Consider the following 17,074-nt stretch of genomic DNA (forward strand, 5'->3'; position numbering starts at 1 on the left):
TTCCATTGAACATGTAGTTTAAAGAATCAAAAATGCTGAGTGCTTTTGTCCTGCAATTCACACTATAAACAGCAAAAAAAAAAAAGGAAAACTGTAGGATAAAAATGCTTTCTTCTATTCCCTTCCCCCATGCCTTTTTTCCCAGTAGGACTTGTATTGCTGTGCTTCGCTGCCTGATGAAACTTCCAGCAAAACCAAGCACAGGAGAATAAATGTTCAGGAATCTCTAGATATCATATTCATACCATGCTGTTTCCTAGTAGTCAGGAAACTACAAATCACTACTCAAAAAATAACTAGATCATCCTCTAATGCTAGTTTTGAGATGAAGATATTGCTTTATTTAGCTTACAATCTAAAGGAAATGTAGAGATAAAGCTTATATTTAGTCTTCATGATTTTTCCTATCCTTATTCATGTGTATTGAACACTCAGTTCACTTTATCTTTTCGAATGTCTCATTATCAATTGCCTCTATTCACAATCTACATGAAAGTGAATGTCCAGAGTAAAAACATTTGGTTTGCTGCCACAATTTGTTTTCTGTTAATAAAAGTAAAGGTTGAAGTTAGGGAGAAATGCTCTCAATGACCACTCCTTTTATGCTTCTTTCACTGTTCCCATAATTTTGCTATAAACCATTTATCAAGAACAGATCACTGAAAAATGAAGTATTCTCTTAAACAAATAAAATAAAAAGAAGCTTGAATGATGACAGCTTGTTTAATATTTACCAACTATAAGCAAAGACTTACAGAAGAAAATGTGATAAATGTCCCATGAGCATTTACACTGTGCAACTACCATGAAATTCTTCAGTGTAATATTTTAGAGAATGCAAGGAACAGTAAAAGGATGGAAAATATAAAAAGAAATGGAAGAAATGTACTCTGAGTTGCAGAAAGGAGGTCTTTTAAGGGAACATCTCTTATTTGTGAAAACTGCCAAAAAATGTTGTCTACAAAAAAGTAGCGAAAACTTTGAGTATGATACTGAAGAACGCAAAGAGTTTGAGTAAATATCTTTAATGAACTTAGTGAAAGCAAGATGGACTTCATCTAATAAAAATATATTTCTAAACTTCAAATTTCTTAGAGGGTAGAAATTAATTAAATTAGAGATTCTATCTCAGTTGTGCAAAATATAATTTTATAGTTTGTTCTCCATTTTGATTGTCAATCAAAATATGAGGAATAGTTTGAACTTTAAATAAGAATGAAACAAACATTCATTCATTTCAACAGGACATCTGTTTGCTCACTGTTCATATCACTAGACTGAAAGACAACAGGAAGAGAACAGGAAAGATAGCTTATCAACTTGCTTAAGCACTGTAATACTCCAACTTTTAAGAGAAACAATTGGCCATGAAGAGACTAATTGCATTGAACTACTTATACTACTTTGGAATCACAGTTATCTAGGAGTCACTAGGGTTCTTCCGAAAAACTGCAAAACAGATTTTGAAATATCAACCTGCACTGGTGTAACACAGGTGACCAGTTAAATACTTAGCTCAGAATTCTTTGTATAGCTGTGGAAATACATGTGGGGATGACTTTTGGAGCAGTGAGGTTTTGTTTTCTTCCTAGCCTATGCTTTTTTTTCCATGCTTAATCCATTTCTGGAGAAGTAATCCAGAATTTAACCACTGAGAAGCAAAAATTTCCATGCCTTCCTATGCATGCCTTCATGCATTCCCTCACTCAATGATACTCTTTTCAAGTCACTGAAAATATTCCAGCTATACAGAAGCTTAACTTAACCACTAAGCAACAGCCTACTTTACCTGCAACATCTTTGTCAATTTGCTACTACTACTACAATCACCAGTTTCCAGTTTCCAACAATTAATACTCTTTTTCCTCAAAAAAACACCAAAATTATCTGAAATGTTTCCTTCTTTTTACTTCTTCTTTTCACTAAAGCTATCTGTAATGTCCTTCTCCTCAGTTGCCTGTTTTCTTATGCCTTAGTTTACTTTATTGAGTTATCAAACTAAAATATAAGGCACATGGGAAAAGTTGAGATTTGATAGAGATCAAAATGACAAGGTGTAATCAGTGCTACATTTTTCAAACATTGTAAACTTCCAGTTTACCTTATTCTGACTTTCAAGTTTTGCTTATTTTAGACTTCCAAAATTAAAATAAGTTAGAAATATCAAATTTTGCCATATTTGTTACAAGATGTCACACTAATTATAGTGGAAAAGAAGCCACTATATAATTTTGAGTATACATTCAAATATATGAGACGAAGAAAAGCAGCGATGCACTCTGATTTGCAGCAGCTTTGCCATATCTGCAGGTAATAATGTTCTGTGACAGGTGCTATCTTTAGGTTACTTTGTCCTGAAAGCTCAAGCCACTCTTTGATTCCTTTGTAAGCAGTCATACCTGCACAGGACTTTAGTGAACTTGGTTCCCTTGAGAAATATTCTTGGAAATGAGACCATTCTCTCTGTGGTTGGAGAAGTTTTCAGAACAGAAGCAGTAATGTGACTTCTGTGGTTGCACTTTGCCCCTAATTTATATTTAACACCTTTGAGCTTCTTTTAAACAGTTCTCTGAATAGGTTTGGACAAAATATTTTGGATGAAATTGCTATAACAGAAATATTCTTTCTAAAGTCTAATTTCTTCTATTTAAACTGTAAAACTTCATTTTGGAACACTTGTGTGTGTGTAAGGGCATGTCTGTGTTTTTCTACTTGAAACATGCATACACAGATGCCCTCACATACAAGCACCTGTGTGTAAGAATTGTGTTAGAATCAACATTTAGTTTCATGCTGTAGAAACAATAAAACAGTTCCTTCCATTTGAAAGGTTTTTGAGATATTTGGAGATAAAGAAGTAAAATATTTAATACAGCTACACATATCTACGGCCTCAGAAGTTTTATTGCCATAAAATAATCCTGTTTCAAAAGAGAAAAAGGGAGAGAGTAGAAGGAGAATGTACTATTGTCAGTCTCAGAAAAGTCATTTTGGTTCAGCAGAGAGCAATGATTACATATGAATAAACATTATGGAATTTTTTTAAATTGTCTAAAAGTGTGATATCTAGAGAGGGGGAACACTGGAGTATTGGAGTGGGAACGTATAAAGTAATGTTTTGATCTTTGATAGCAAAAGTATGCTCATTACAAAAATGGAAGATGGTATGCATATAAATGTTGAGATGACAAGCTGTATCATATGAAGTTAATGAAAAAAATCAAAGAGAAAATACGGAAATCAGTATTTCTAAGAAGAAATCACACCCATGCAACGAGACTGATGAGTCCAAGACAATCTACACTGCTCTGTGTCTGTCTATTTGTGTATGTATGTATGTATGCATGTATGTATGCACGTATGCATGTATCTATCTATCTATATATCTATCTCCATACTGTTCATGCTCTGTAGGTTGTTCTAGGATGGAATGTGGACTGCTCACCTGACATTTCTTCCAGATTGTATACACTGAAAAATTCTAATAATCTCATTTATTATTTGATAAAAATATGTTTTATTTAACAGCTTCTGATCTTCCTGTCTGAGACAGAGATTATAAACATGAGAAAAAAAATGTAGATATGAATTGAAGAAGAAAGTCATAACAGGAAACTTACTACAATTTTTTCCTTTCTCTCCTGCCACTTTACACACTTGTTCAGTATTCATTCTCTGTTCTTACTCACTCTGTGAAAATGTCACTCTTGTACATGGTTACCACCCTATTTTACTGCTTTGTATGTTTCACTAGAGATGTATTGCCTTCTTCCCCTACATTGCTCATGATAAAACTTAGACTTCCAAAACTACTGCTGTATTTGACTGGTGAATTGCTTCCCTTATTTTTTCTTTTCTAAATAAGAATGAATTTGCTTTCAAAAAGATGGTAACAAAAAATTTCCACTAATAGCCTTAGTCTCTCATCTGGTATCCTTTCATTTTCAGTTTGTTCTTTTGACAAAATTCAATCCTCTGAATATGCATTATTTAGGAGGTTTTTGGCTGTTAACAACGGTATTATAATCATTTGTTTCAAATCTCAGGTCAGCCAACTGCTATATAAAAGTTTAATTTTTACATAAAAACAGTGATGTGTTGATCCGTGTCTTGCAGTTCTTTGAAATCTAGCTGGAAATGCAGACAATAGCTATCTCTTCAGGTTATTCTTTACTGTTATCACAGCAAATAATTTCTTACACAGATGAACATCAGCTTCTTTTTTCTTTATGTCATCTGATTTTGCGATAAAAAATAGTTGAAAGAGGGTTTGTTTTTTTCCCCAACTCTAAAGGCAAAATACTAATTGCTTAAGAAAACAAGTGTCTAATTTCTTTATCTTTTCTTTACTGTACAGCTGATTACAAATAATGACATTTTAATTGAAAAATTAGTATATGAATTAAGAAAGATGATTGTTTCCAATCTAAAGTATACAGATCACAGAAGTAGAAAATAATAAGCATTCTTTAGGAAATAGAAAAGTAAGCTGGAAAAGTTAATGCTTTAATTTTATTATTTATTTTTTAATTCTACATGCTTATGAATGTTATCCAATCTCCAAAGCTTTGCTGTCCTTGGAGATTGTATATTTACTTTTTTTTTTCTCTGTCTTTACATTTATTTCCTACTTTCATAGCACTGGAAAAATTTGAAGACTAGAGTCAATCAACAGCAATATATAAGCACTGGTTGAGAAAACATATAAATATTAATATTAATAACTATATGGGTAATATAATCTCTCAGAATCTGTTACATAAAGGAATTTAAATGGGTTTTCTTAATCTTTTTGAATACTGTCATTGTAATATAGTTTATGCTAGAGTATCAGTGCTATATACTATTTTTATAGTTCCTTATATAGTTCTAAATATCTTCTGATTCTTAAGCTAAAATAATTGACTGCTCTTACTGTTTGGTAATTTTCAAATTTGCTTTAGAAAATTAAATTATATAAACTATACGTGTTTCAGGTATGTCTCATGTATTCTGGACTTGGCTTTTGAACATTTCTTTTCAAATATCAGTTTCCAAGGGTTATTTACCTGGGCTGACATTTCCCTATATGAACAGTCAGATTTCAGAGAGGTAGCCTGTTTTACAATTGCTGTAATTTAAATTAATATCATATTAGTATTTTAATTTTGTCAGGATTGATTTAACTCAAGTTTTGCATTAACTATCTTGGGCACAAGAGTTGCATTTTCAAATAAAAGATTTTGTTGTATAGTTCTTTATTCTCTTGAACATAACGTTAAAAAAAGACATAGAACTTAATCTAATCCTCAGAGATCCTTTTTAGCTATTAGGATTAGATGAGGGTTTTATAATCCTCTAGAGATTGTCTTTTTTTCTTCCATTAGTAGTGTTGGCAAAAGATTATTTTTTATCTCGTGCTTCTTTGGTAAAAGGTCACAAACTCTTTTGTTATTTTAGACCTTCTCAAAACATCACCAAATGTTTGAGCACTTAGGAGTTGTTTGAGACTCCACTGGAGACAACTGTATGATGTCAGAGTAGAAAGGGTTTTGTTAGGTCATAGAAATCCCTTACTCTATCAAGTCTGGCCTGCCAAATTTCAGTACAAAGAATAAATACAATCCCTGACAGGGCTGCATAAGGTATTCCTTTTTAGTTCTGTCCTATAAATCTCCATTTCTGTGTTTCAGGCACTAAATTCTATTTCTTATTCTGTCATGTTTCACTCAAGATAATATTTATATTCCTCATAAGATAGTTTATGCTTTGTTGATGGTTCTGGACATTAATTTCCTGTCAGCTATAAAGGATAAGATAAGAAATATTTTGTTAAAAGTTCTACATTTAGAATAATGCCTGAGCATCATAGTACAAAAGTCAGACTAACAAAACATAGGAATTGAAGTTGAATTCGGTAATATTAAACCTTTTACCAATTACTTGGTTTCTCATTTCTCACGTAAAGGGATCTATGTCCAATTCCAGTCTTCCCAAACTCTTTTTTTTTTTAAGTTTTAATTTTAATACAAATAGCAAGAGTTAGCTTAAACTCTGAGGATCTAATTCAAATTTATGTGATGTCAACTACATGGAAGAAAATTAAATACCTGTAGTTCTCTCTGGTCTCCATTGCCTTTCATCCTTTGCCTGTTACCAGGCAACTTGCAGTCTTGCTAAGATTTGTCTGGTTTTCAAAGTAGACATAGGCACAGAGTGCAGGAACAGTTCAAAATTAATTATACATCTTGGTACAAGCATATTTGTTTCAAAAATTTGCCATTTTCTTATGAGTGATATAATACAGCTCCACAGTGACCAGAACTCAAATATGATGGATTTATGCTGTAACCCTCCAATGATTCCCTGTGTTATATCTTTTTCTCCCTGAAGTTCCTCTTGTTTTTCTGTAACAAGAGCCAGTCATCACTGGAATTGAAACAAAAGAGGGACAAATTTTCTTCTAGCCCTCTTCTGCCCATATGAAAAAAGCCCTCTTCTCCCCATATTAAACTTTGTCTGGTACTGCTGTCAAACTACTTATTCAATTCATGTGCAAAGACTTCAAGAAAAATATTGCAATTTAAAATGCACTTCTTTGCTGTTTCCTATGCACAAGTTTCTCAAAAAAAATTTTTACTTGATTTTAATCACAGATATTTTGGAATGCACTAAACAATGTGCCAACGTTGTTCGGATCTAAACTAAAAATTTTAGGAAACAATGTGTTATAGGAACACTGTCTCAGTTTCAGAAATAACTGAGATAACCCAGGGACACATAGAGTTCAAACCTAGGTATGTATAAGAAGCACTGGCAAATATTCATCTCTCTGGAACACTGTTTATGGGATAAAGAACATGATGTTCAATTAGAAACTGAATCTCATAAGCAATGCCTAATTCAACAGACTCAAAAGTTCACTTGTCCTTCTATCCCATTATAGAAATGTTTAGAAATATATAGGATATGTGGCTTTCACAGCACTGAAGACGTAGAGAGAACACTACAGAGAACAACCAGAGAGTTAGACCCAGGGGATGCTGCATGACACTTTCCCATCACTCAGTGTAGTGGTGCTGTACAACCAGAGTGAAACAGGATTTGTTGTTAGGCAGAATGTATTGGTATTTAGGGTACTAAAAAAGAGAAGAAATCATGGCCTCATCCAATCTAATAAATTCATAAAGCCAAATTTATACTTTCATTTTTATAATATAGGTCTTCCTTTCAGAAATGTAATACATTTTCAAACTCTTTTTCAATAGTTTATTCTTATCTGTAATTTTATTACAGTTTAAAGAGGAAATATTAGGTACTTTTGTTCTTCATATCTTTTTTGTCAGCAGAGCTGCACATTGTACAGTTGTTTTCAATATACAGTGATACTGATCTCTGCAAAGAGATGCAGGATATTTCTCCTCCCCTTCCCGAGCACCTCTCTTGACCTGAGAATAAGGATTAATAAAACGTAAGCCTTGGTGCTTCTGGGGGTTAACTATAGATAGTTTGCATTTCTGCCCGTCAGCTGTAGGTCAGAAACTACTGAAATACCATAATGGCATCAAGATTTCTGGTAGGCCACACACAGAAATAAAGTTAGTCCTCTGAAGTGCTCCAAACACATTATTGTAAAAATCTTAATTTATAGATCTTAATCTTACAAGTATTTCTGTATGCACAAAACCTTATTCATGTTAGTGATACCAGGCACACTGTTATCTTATTCACAGGATTGGGTCATATCAACAAAAGACAGAAGTTACTAAAGTCAGTAATGGAATGGAATTTTTTATTCTTTCAATAAATATGTGTGTTTATGATACAATCTCTCTAAAAGACAATGATAGTATTTACTGAGTGGATAATAATAGAAAAAATTATTTTTTAGATTTGGAAAATTAGGAATAAAATTAGATAGTCTCAGTTTCAGATACAATTTTATTGTTAGGTACAAAACATATTTATTGGTTTATCCGAAACAATAAATGCACGCAAGAGGTAAGCAGCATGAAAGACTTCAGTATTCCATACTGAAAGGGTTGAGAGGAAAAGATAAAAAGAAAATCAAACAAATTAAGTAATAGTGGTCAGTTAGAAATAACTTAGTGAAAACTACAAGATATTTCCGAAAGATGGAGTAGCTCTCTAGTCTTTGATAACATGCCTTCTAGTCACAACTGAAAAAGTTTTTTCCTAATTATGTGCATGTTTTGAGATATATATTATACAGAAGGAAAAAAATCAAAATCACTATGTTACAAAGCAGCTGGAAACAAGTAAAGCCTTTCAAGAAAGTTAACCTAAGACTTGCTTTAAAAAAAAAATTGATGACTAACCTTACCTTCAAAATTTTTCCCACAAAAAATACCCACCTTACAGTGGATGGATGGCATCCTGATATTACTTCTCCCAATCTGCTAACAAATTCAAACTGCATATGGGATAGTTTAGAGCAAAATCATTCTTATTTCTCATCCACTTTTCTTAGGTCCTATTGCTACTTATCCATTTACATGTTCTGTCTTCACTCTGAGTCTATAAACATCTACAGTCAAGAATTTTTGTTTATTTTGTGTCTAGAAAAATGGGTCCTGTTCTAGATAATGCTTCTGGTGACTGTAGAAAAATAAGAGATAAATAATAATTATTTTATTTGTGTGGATAACTGCAGGACAGTAAAATGAAAGTCTTCACAGATTCTGAACTACTCCCACATCTATAAGATGGACGCATAAAATATCTGAATTCTAATTCTTCTTTAAATGACAGAAAAGTGCCGGGACAAGAAATAGACAAATAGGTGATAAATCAGAAGGTTGGATAAGAGGGAACATGGAACCTCTAATTAACCATTTTAAATTCTACTTATTTTTGATTTAGCATGATTTTAATCTTAATAAAATAGCAGCAACCTTGAAAGTATTGATGTTATTTTCATGTAATTTATGACAATAAAAAATGTGCTGAGGTTATGGGTTATGTCATTTGCCAGTGAATCAGATAAATCTTAAAGTTTATTTTCTGACTGCATACTTAGCTATTGCAGTTATCTCTAAGACATTAACTTATTGAAAAGAAGATATCATCTTTCAAGAGAAACATGTCAAAAATATTTTGATAAAGTATTTATAATCCCTGAAAACAGATGGCTGTTTCATAAAGATTGTCAGCTGAGAAGATTTGCTGACAGAAACATGTTAAACGTCTTAAAATTTTTTGAAGGAAGAACTCGCACCACAAAATCAGATGCATTCTTCCATTAATCAATCACAGCTGGTTGATTTTTTGACAGCAGGAGCATGCTGGACCTAATTTGATTGCCTTACACTTTTTCTGATTAATAATACCTGGGTAAGTTGAACCTTGATGGAGAGAGTATAAAAGCAGATCACTCGCACAAAGCATAGGTAGGATGAAGAAAATTATTTGATATATGCAGATAAAGTAAAATCCATGGGATTGTATTCATGCATAAAAACATTGGGTTTGTTTTGGCTGAGATAATAATAGGCAGCATTTAAACTTTCAGAACTTTGGTATAAATCTCCCCAGAGAACACAAATTACATAAGCAGTATATAGTTTTTGAAATTTCACAAAATTGTTTAGTTTTTTCTGTATGCATAAAGTGTTTTTTTGATGGAAAGAAAAACACGTGGCAAGGCAGAGCTCAGTAAAATGTTGTGTTACCGCATTCATTCTCAGTTGAAGAAGTCAATAGGGTCATGTAGTCTAAGGTGCAGAAAGATACTGAGAGACTGAGAACCATAATCAGAAGAGCAGCTGCTGACATATATTCTCCTTCTTAATATGTTATTTGGTGATACTTTGTAGTGGAAGCCTTTGTTGCTTTGTTACTTTGCAATTGGGCATTCTGCAGGGCCAAAAACCAAAAACCTGTACCTTTCTACCCAAACCTGCTTATACTATAACCCTGTAGACCTGCTTATACTATAGACTGCATTGGCAATATTTAGATACTGTATCAGCAATAAATCTAATCATAATCATCCATATGATTAGTGTCATATTTCTCACACCTGACCAGGAGTCTTCTCTCTACTACTCTGCCACACTATAAATCATCATAGTAGATAGGAAAGAAAGCAATTTCCGTTTCCGCTAAGGCTTGTTTTTTCCTGGGAAGGATACCTATTCATATAGGAATATTTTCAGACTTACTCTGCATTTCTGGGTACGTGGAGTATTGTTGTGCACAAGAGTTGTATCTAGTCTCAGGTGTGGGTCAAGTAACAAAAATTAATTCTATTATTATTGCATCGTTCTTCTGATCCTTTTAAGATGCTGGGACTCATAGCTGATCATGAATGGCAGCAGCAATGGTTATACCATCACACAGACTGTGTCTATTTGTGAGTAACTGCTTTTAGTAGGCTCAGAGTGGGAACACCTGAGTGAGAAGATACACAAGGTTAATTTTGAATGAATAATATGAATATTCACTGGAAGGGATATTTTTAGTGTTTACAGAAACTGAAATAAACTTTGCAGGAACTACCATACAGCTAAGAAAACTTTGTCTTATTTACCTTCTTGAGGAAAAGTTGCGGTAAGTGTTAGCATGACATCACTTTCCTAAGTGATTTACATGGCCTATCATAACTTCCTAAATTAATATGTAACTGTACATAGATTTTTTCCTAGTTAATGAATCAGATTCACGTTTAAAATATATATATATATATATATATATATAAATAGACATTCTTTAACAACACCCAAACCTGTTAAGATCTTTTCCTGGGTCAAATTTGTCAAATATCATTCTTTTTTGCAGTCTAGATTAGAGAATTCATTTTTTCACCCATCTAATAGTAGGTATTTGATCTCAATTAAGCAAATGTTCTTCAACTGCACTCAGTATGACAGAAGAGCTAAATAAAGAAGTTATCCTGAGAAACACTGTGGAGTGTTGTATTCTGTATCCTTTACAAGCTCAGGTTATAATACTGTAACTTTAGGATGGCAAAGAAAGTATGAGCCATGCAAAGTATGAAAAAGTCTTCAACTGACCTGTTTAAGCTTGCAGAGAAAGGTGAAAAACGCACTCTTGTTACATGTATTATCCTGTTAAATTTTTTTGTGCTTTAAAGTATGATACCAGGTACACTGAGCCCCAAAATAAATACTTTCTGTAAGCAAACAGAAAGAAAGAAACAAGCCAACCTTCTACTAAGTCCAAGGTTCAAAATGTATTCATTTTGACTTTTGAAAAGTAGAATTCTATCATAGAAAATAAAAGATTAACAGAAGCAGCAAAAAAATTAATTTCTTATTTTACTCTTCATTGGTAAAATGAGAAATGAAGTGCTACATAGAGATTTTTGATAATTCTTAGGGACAAGGAATTAATCCTCTTTTTTTCCTGATCATTGAATACTGAATGGCCTTTTTAAATATGAAAAACCCCTCTGTTTTTGTTTCTACAGTGTTTTCTGTTTCAACTACTCTTCCAGATCAATTTTATGAGGTTTGTTACCTGCTCATTTATGAGAACTTTTGTCTCAGTATTTAAAAACGAGAATTGTCAATGAGGAGCATTTTCAGTGTCTGCTTTTCACAGCTGATGTCATTTAGTTCCATAACTTTTTTTTCCCTGAAAGCCCCTGTTGACCAGGTTTCACACTGTGGTTTGCTTGAAAATTATGGAATATTCACACTCTGACTGGGACTCTGGCGACTTGTATTTTTGTGCATGTGCACATATCCACCGCAAAGAAAAACCTCCATTTACTCTAGTAATATATCACCATGTTACAACCATCAGGGTATTTAATTTACAACTCAAATCAATTGGGACTTGCTTGTGCTAGACAGTAATATACAGTCAGTTTAAAAAAACCTGGATATTGCAGCTCAGTGCGAGATGGGCTGTCAGTCAGCAGAGTAACAAAATGACAATTTATGGTTTGTAAATATCCAGCAGATAAATTGCAAGAAAAAATGCACTTTGACTTTAGCAACACACTGTGAGGAATACGTTTTTGCTGAAAGAACTGTGTAATGTGGGAGGAAATTACTTCTATTAAATAGAAATACTTTGCTCTCTCTTCATTATATGTTTTCTTAAAGAACCTGAGACTTTTAAAGAAACCAAAATATATATACTGGGCGTTTTTCTTTGGTGATGTAATGACTTCTAAGACAGTCATCTTATGTAGATCTATATAACTTCACTAAAGCTCACCAGAGCTGTACAGGAGGTTGGTAAGTGTAGTGCAGTGTGTGCTGGGAGGAGGAAATACATACTACAGGGTGCTGCTACGACACTGAAATAGCCATGAATCTTGAAGAAACAAGATGATTCTTAGCATTGAAGAAACATGAAGAGACAGATTTCTAGGTAGACAAGGGTCTAATATCTCAAATTTCATGAAGTCAAAAAGGAGAACTTTCTCTCTGCAGTATCTTCAAGGCCTGTGTAAGCAAAGCAAAAGATGAATCAAGAATCCATTGATGACCACGTGAAAAAGCTTGAAACGAAGGAAAAACACTTTGTACATATGGTTTCTACTTTCACTGTGCCCTAGGTTTTGACAAGAAACATAAATAAAAATTTTTTGAGGGCGGAGGGAGGCTGTGCTGAATCATAGAATCATAGAACCATAGAATCAACAGGGTCAGAAAAGACCTCTGAGATCATCAACTCCCACCCTTGACCCAACACCACCACGGTTACTAGACCATGGCACTAAGTGCCACATTCAGTCTCATCTTAAAAACCTTCAGGGACAGTGAATCCACCACCTCCCTGGGCAGCCCATTCCAATGTCTGATTACTCTCCCCATAAAAAATTTCTCCCTAATAGCCAACCTAAACCTCCCCTGGCACAGCTTAAGACCATGCCCTCTTGTCCTACTGCTGGTTGCCTGGGAGAAAAGACCCATGCCCACCTGGCTACAACCTCCTTTCAGGGAGTGATGAGGTCTCCCCTGAGCCTCCTCTTCTCCAGGCTAAACAACCCCAGCTTCCTCAGCCTCTCCTCATAGGACTTGTGCTCAAGTTCCTTCACCAGCCTTGTTGCTCTTCTCTGGACCTGCTCCAGCACCTCAATATCCTTCCTGAACTGAGGGGCCCAGAACTGGACACAGCACTCCAGGTGTGGCCTCACCAGCACTGAGTACAGGGGAAGAATCACTTCCCTGGTCCTGCTGGCCAGGGAAGACCAGGATGCCATTGACCTTCTTGGCCACCTGGGCACACTGCTGGCTCATGTTCAGCCTCCTGTCAATCCAAACCCCCAGGTCCCTCTCTGCCTGTCTGTTCTCTAGCCACTCTGTGCCCAGCCTGTAGCGCTGCAGGGGGTTGTTGTGGCCAAAGTGCAGGACCTGGCACTTGGCCTTGTTGAACCTCATCCCATTGGAATCAGCCCAACTCTCCAGCCTGTCCAGGTCCCTCTGCAGAGCCCTCCTGCCTTCCAGCTGATCCACACTCCCCCCCAGCTTAGTGTCATCTGCAAATTTGCTGATGGTGGGCTCACTCCCCTCATCTAAATGGTCAATAAAGATATTAAATAGAATTGAGCCCAACACTGACCCCTGGGGGACAGCACTACTGACCAGCTGCCAACTGGATGCAGCACCATTCACCACCACTCTCTGGGCACAGCCCTTCAGTCAGTTCCTAACCCAGCACAGAGTGCCCCTGTCCAAGCCGTGGGCTGCCAGCTTTTTCACGAGTATGCGATGGGAGATGGTGTCAAAGCCTTTGCTGAAGTCCAGATAGACACATCCACAGCCTTCCCCTCATCCACCAGGGGGGTCACCCGGTTATAAAAGGAGATCAAGTTGGTCAGACAGGACCTGCCCCTCCTAAAGCCATGCTGGCTGGGTCTAATACCTTGTCCATCCTGTAGGTACTGTGTGATTGCGCTTAGGATGATCTGCTCCCTAATCTTGCCAGACACTGAGGTCAAGCTGACAGGCCTGAGATTTGGGGTTTGTTTGCTTGTGATTTCTTTTGGTTGCTTGTTGTTTTTTCATGTGTGGCTTGGTTTTCGTTTTATGGTGGATTTTCTGTTTGTAGCTTTTTTTTAGCCCTTGTGGAAGTATAAAAATAACTTTTAAAAGTTGCAAGTTTTCTCCACATTGAAACTGCCCAATCCCAAACAAACGGTTTCATCCATTCAACTATCATGTGAGTTAATTTTCATGAGGTTTCCCACCTTTGCACTCTTCATGAACAATTTTGAAAGAAAAGGATTGATTGGCATGCAAATTATGAATTATCGTGTATAGTGAGGATTAAATATTCTTTAACTTAATTTTCAGAGAAGTGAATTGCTACAAGAATTTATAAAAAAGAAAAAGGAAGAAAATTCATCACATTCCACCTAATTTGTGTATTTTTAAGCAAAGAAAAATATTGCTGTCTTGGAAATTCAGCAATTACAATTAAATAGAGAGAGTAATTTTACCTTACCTCTTGGAATATACATGATTTGTATCCTAAACACTTATTCTCCTTTATTGTATACTTTTAGTACTGTTCTGGTGTATTGCATACTGTAATTAACACACATTCTCTTTTTTTAGATTGAATTCAACACCCTCGAAAAGCTGTTTGAATATGAAGTCCCTTATTATACTCTCCTAACAAAAGAGTATTAAAAGCATATAAAACAATTATTATCTTATACCCCTTCACTGTAACTCAGTCTTGACCCCTAGGGATATTTACTTTTGAAATCTGTGTAAAAAGTTGCAATTTTGTCCTCATATCCTCTTAAGATTTGGCCATTCTGCTAAAATTCTCGTGGTTGATAACAATAGAGATGAAGGGGGATTTTATATTAATTATTTCTGATATGACTGATGGTCATAGAAAAGTTGCCATATAGAAAATATAAGTGGTATAGGAATTAAATTAATTAAATTAATTTAACACGAGAATATTGCCATTATTTATGCTCTACATGCCAAACTATCTAGATGCTGTTCATTCATAATCTTTATGCAATTTTTTTCCCCACGTTGGTCATAAATCCTAAAATATTTAGATTGTTATCCTAACTGCATATATAGACACCCAAGTCTCAAGAGATCAAGTAATTGTTAATAAAGTGACTCAAAGTGAAAAGAAATGTCATCTGACTATTTCTAAGTTCAACAGACATTTTTGAATCATGAAACGAATTGTAATAGCAGATATTCTTCAGTAACTGATAAAAAGACCTTCTTTCTCCAAGGAATTACTTGTATAAAAGTCATGATAAATGCATAATCCTGAAACTCTTGAGATCCTGTAATTTTTTGCATTTAGCATTCCCTGAACTCAGAATTCAAGTTCTATCCAGAGGACAGTTCTGTATTTCTAGCAAAGACAATTATTGTTGGAAAAATTCCCTGCTGATGTCAGATTTAGTGTCTGCATTAATAAAATATATAGTTAGTGTTTTATTGCAGATGAAAAAAAATCCAAACACGTTCAACAAATTGAAATTAATCAGAGGCACCTGAGATCATGATTATATTGTTTGTTTTGCTCTTCTATTCTCTTGGTTTTCTTCTTTTTTCTTTTTTTTCCTTTTTTTTTTTTTTCCTTTTTCCTTATTCATCTAGGTGAAGACTTCTATCAAATGAAGCGGAATATAGTCATTAAAGTTAAGATTTAAAAAAAAAATCCAGCTTCACATCAATACTGATCCTTTCTATTGTGAAATTACTTTTCTCACCTCATTTAATGATAGAAACTTGGCAACCACGATGTACTTCTATTCTATTTTTAACTTCGCATCTGATAGATACATGTGTGAGAGTGTTGAAAATTACAAAGATATTTTTGTCACTTACTATGCAATAGGCTGCTGTCATTTATTGTACAGTGAGACTCTACTATAATAGAGCATGAGTCTTTTGATAATTCATAGATGAATTCTCAGAAGAGAGGCTCACAACTGGTTCTGTGCTGGAGATACCTTTACGTTGCAATGCTGTCTGTCATCAGCAATGTCCTTTTAAGACTCATGGCTCCCAGTCAGAAGGATTTATGAGTATTTTTCTCAACCTATGCAGAGCTCTGTGTGCATGGCTGGGCCTTTTCAGCACTAATCCAAGTGGGGTAGGTAGCCCAGGCTGAGAGTAGCAACCTTATTAAGGGGTGTTATAAAGGGGGCATGAAGAGAGAAGTGGAGTAAGACACAGGGAGTGTGGATCAAATTATTTTTATGGTGAGTTATTTGGCTTTGTGGGAAGCTGTTTCGCATCACTGTCAGTACAGCTACTGCTGGGTGGTTTTGTTTTGTAAGAATGAACAGAGAAATACGTTCTTTGCCAAGGAAACCATGCAATGTGAGAGCAGGTGAATTATTTGCTTGTAAGGCCTTTGGGAACTATGTCAATTTTTCCTGTCTCTGTTACTGTACATGTGGGTAATCTGTTCTGAACACTGATTTTACTGAGAACTAGTAAATCTGAGCTTTTGCTTGTTTTCATCACTAGAATAATAAGGCAGAAAAGATAAAAATATATTAGTGAATCTACTCATTGTATATGTTACCTATGGTGAATTTTGAGAATGTGGAGTCAGAAAAAACAGAAGCTTCAAGTTCCAAAATGGAGTGTATCTGTCACTGAAGGGATCTATGTGATGGTGTTTGGTTGCCACAAGTACAGATTCACAGTTGAGAGTACTGTGTGCTCTGTGTACTGTGGTGGGACTCTTCAAGTATTGTAGGCTGTTGAACTAATGCAAGATTTTGAAAATCCTAAAGAAAAATAGACTGTTACAGAATAAAATGAAAGGTAAAAACGTCATTCCTTTGATTAAATAAAGGTATATCTTCTGTCAATAAGTTGGCTTTTCACCCACTCATTGTGTCTACAGCAGGTGTACTGGAACTTCATCACAGTTTCATAGCAACTAGACCCTGAATATTTTAGTGTTTAGCAGTAATTACAGCTCTGTTGCAATTGTTTTATCAGAAATAAGTCTTCTTCACCTTGCTTTTCCTTCTTCCCTGGTTTTAACGTATTTGCCAAGATTATGACTTTCTCTTTGAGGAAAAATACCTATCAGAAAATAAGTTGAAACAAGCAGATGTGTTTCACCTCACTGATAAAGTGGGTCTGTT

At 34.9% G+C, this 17,074-nt stretch overlaps 1 long non-coding RNA gene across 2 annotated transcripts in view; it reads right to left on the reverse strand.

Moving 5' to 3' along the window:
- The window catches only part of LOC127478321 (uncharacterized), a 51,355-nt gene extending 40,237 nt beyond the window's left edge, over positions 1 to 11,118 (reverse strand). For both annotated transcript variants that reach the window (XR_007907177.1, XR_007907178.1), the window contains exon 1: positions 11,016 to 11,118. This is a non-coding gene — a long non-coding RNA (uncharacterized LOC127478321). The remainder of the gene's footprint in view (positions 1 to 11,015) is intronic.
- Positions 11,119 to 17,074: the final 5,956 nt, after the last annotated feature.

This window comes from Manacus candei, unplaced genomic scaffold (assembly GCF_025592945.1).
Source record: "Manacus candei isolate 608988 ecotype Guabito, Panama unplaced genomic scaffold, ASM2559294v1 h1tg000060l, whole genome shotgun sequence".
Lineage (NCBI taxonomy): Eukaryota > Metazoa > Chordata > Aves > Passeriformes > Pipridae > Manacus > Manacus candei.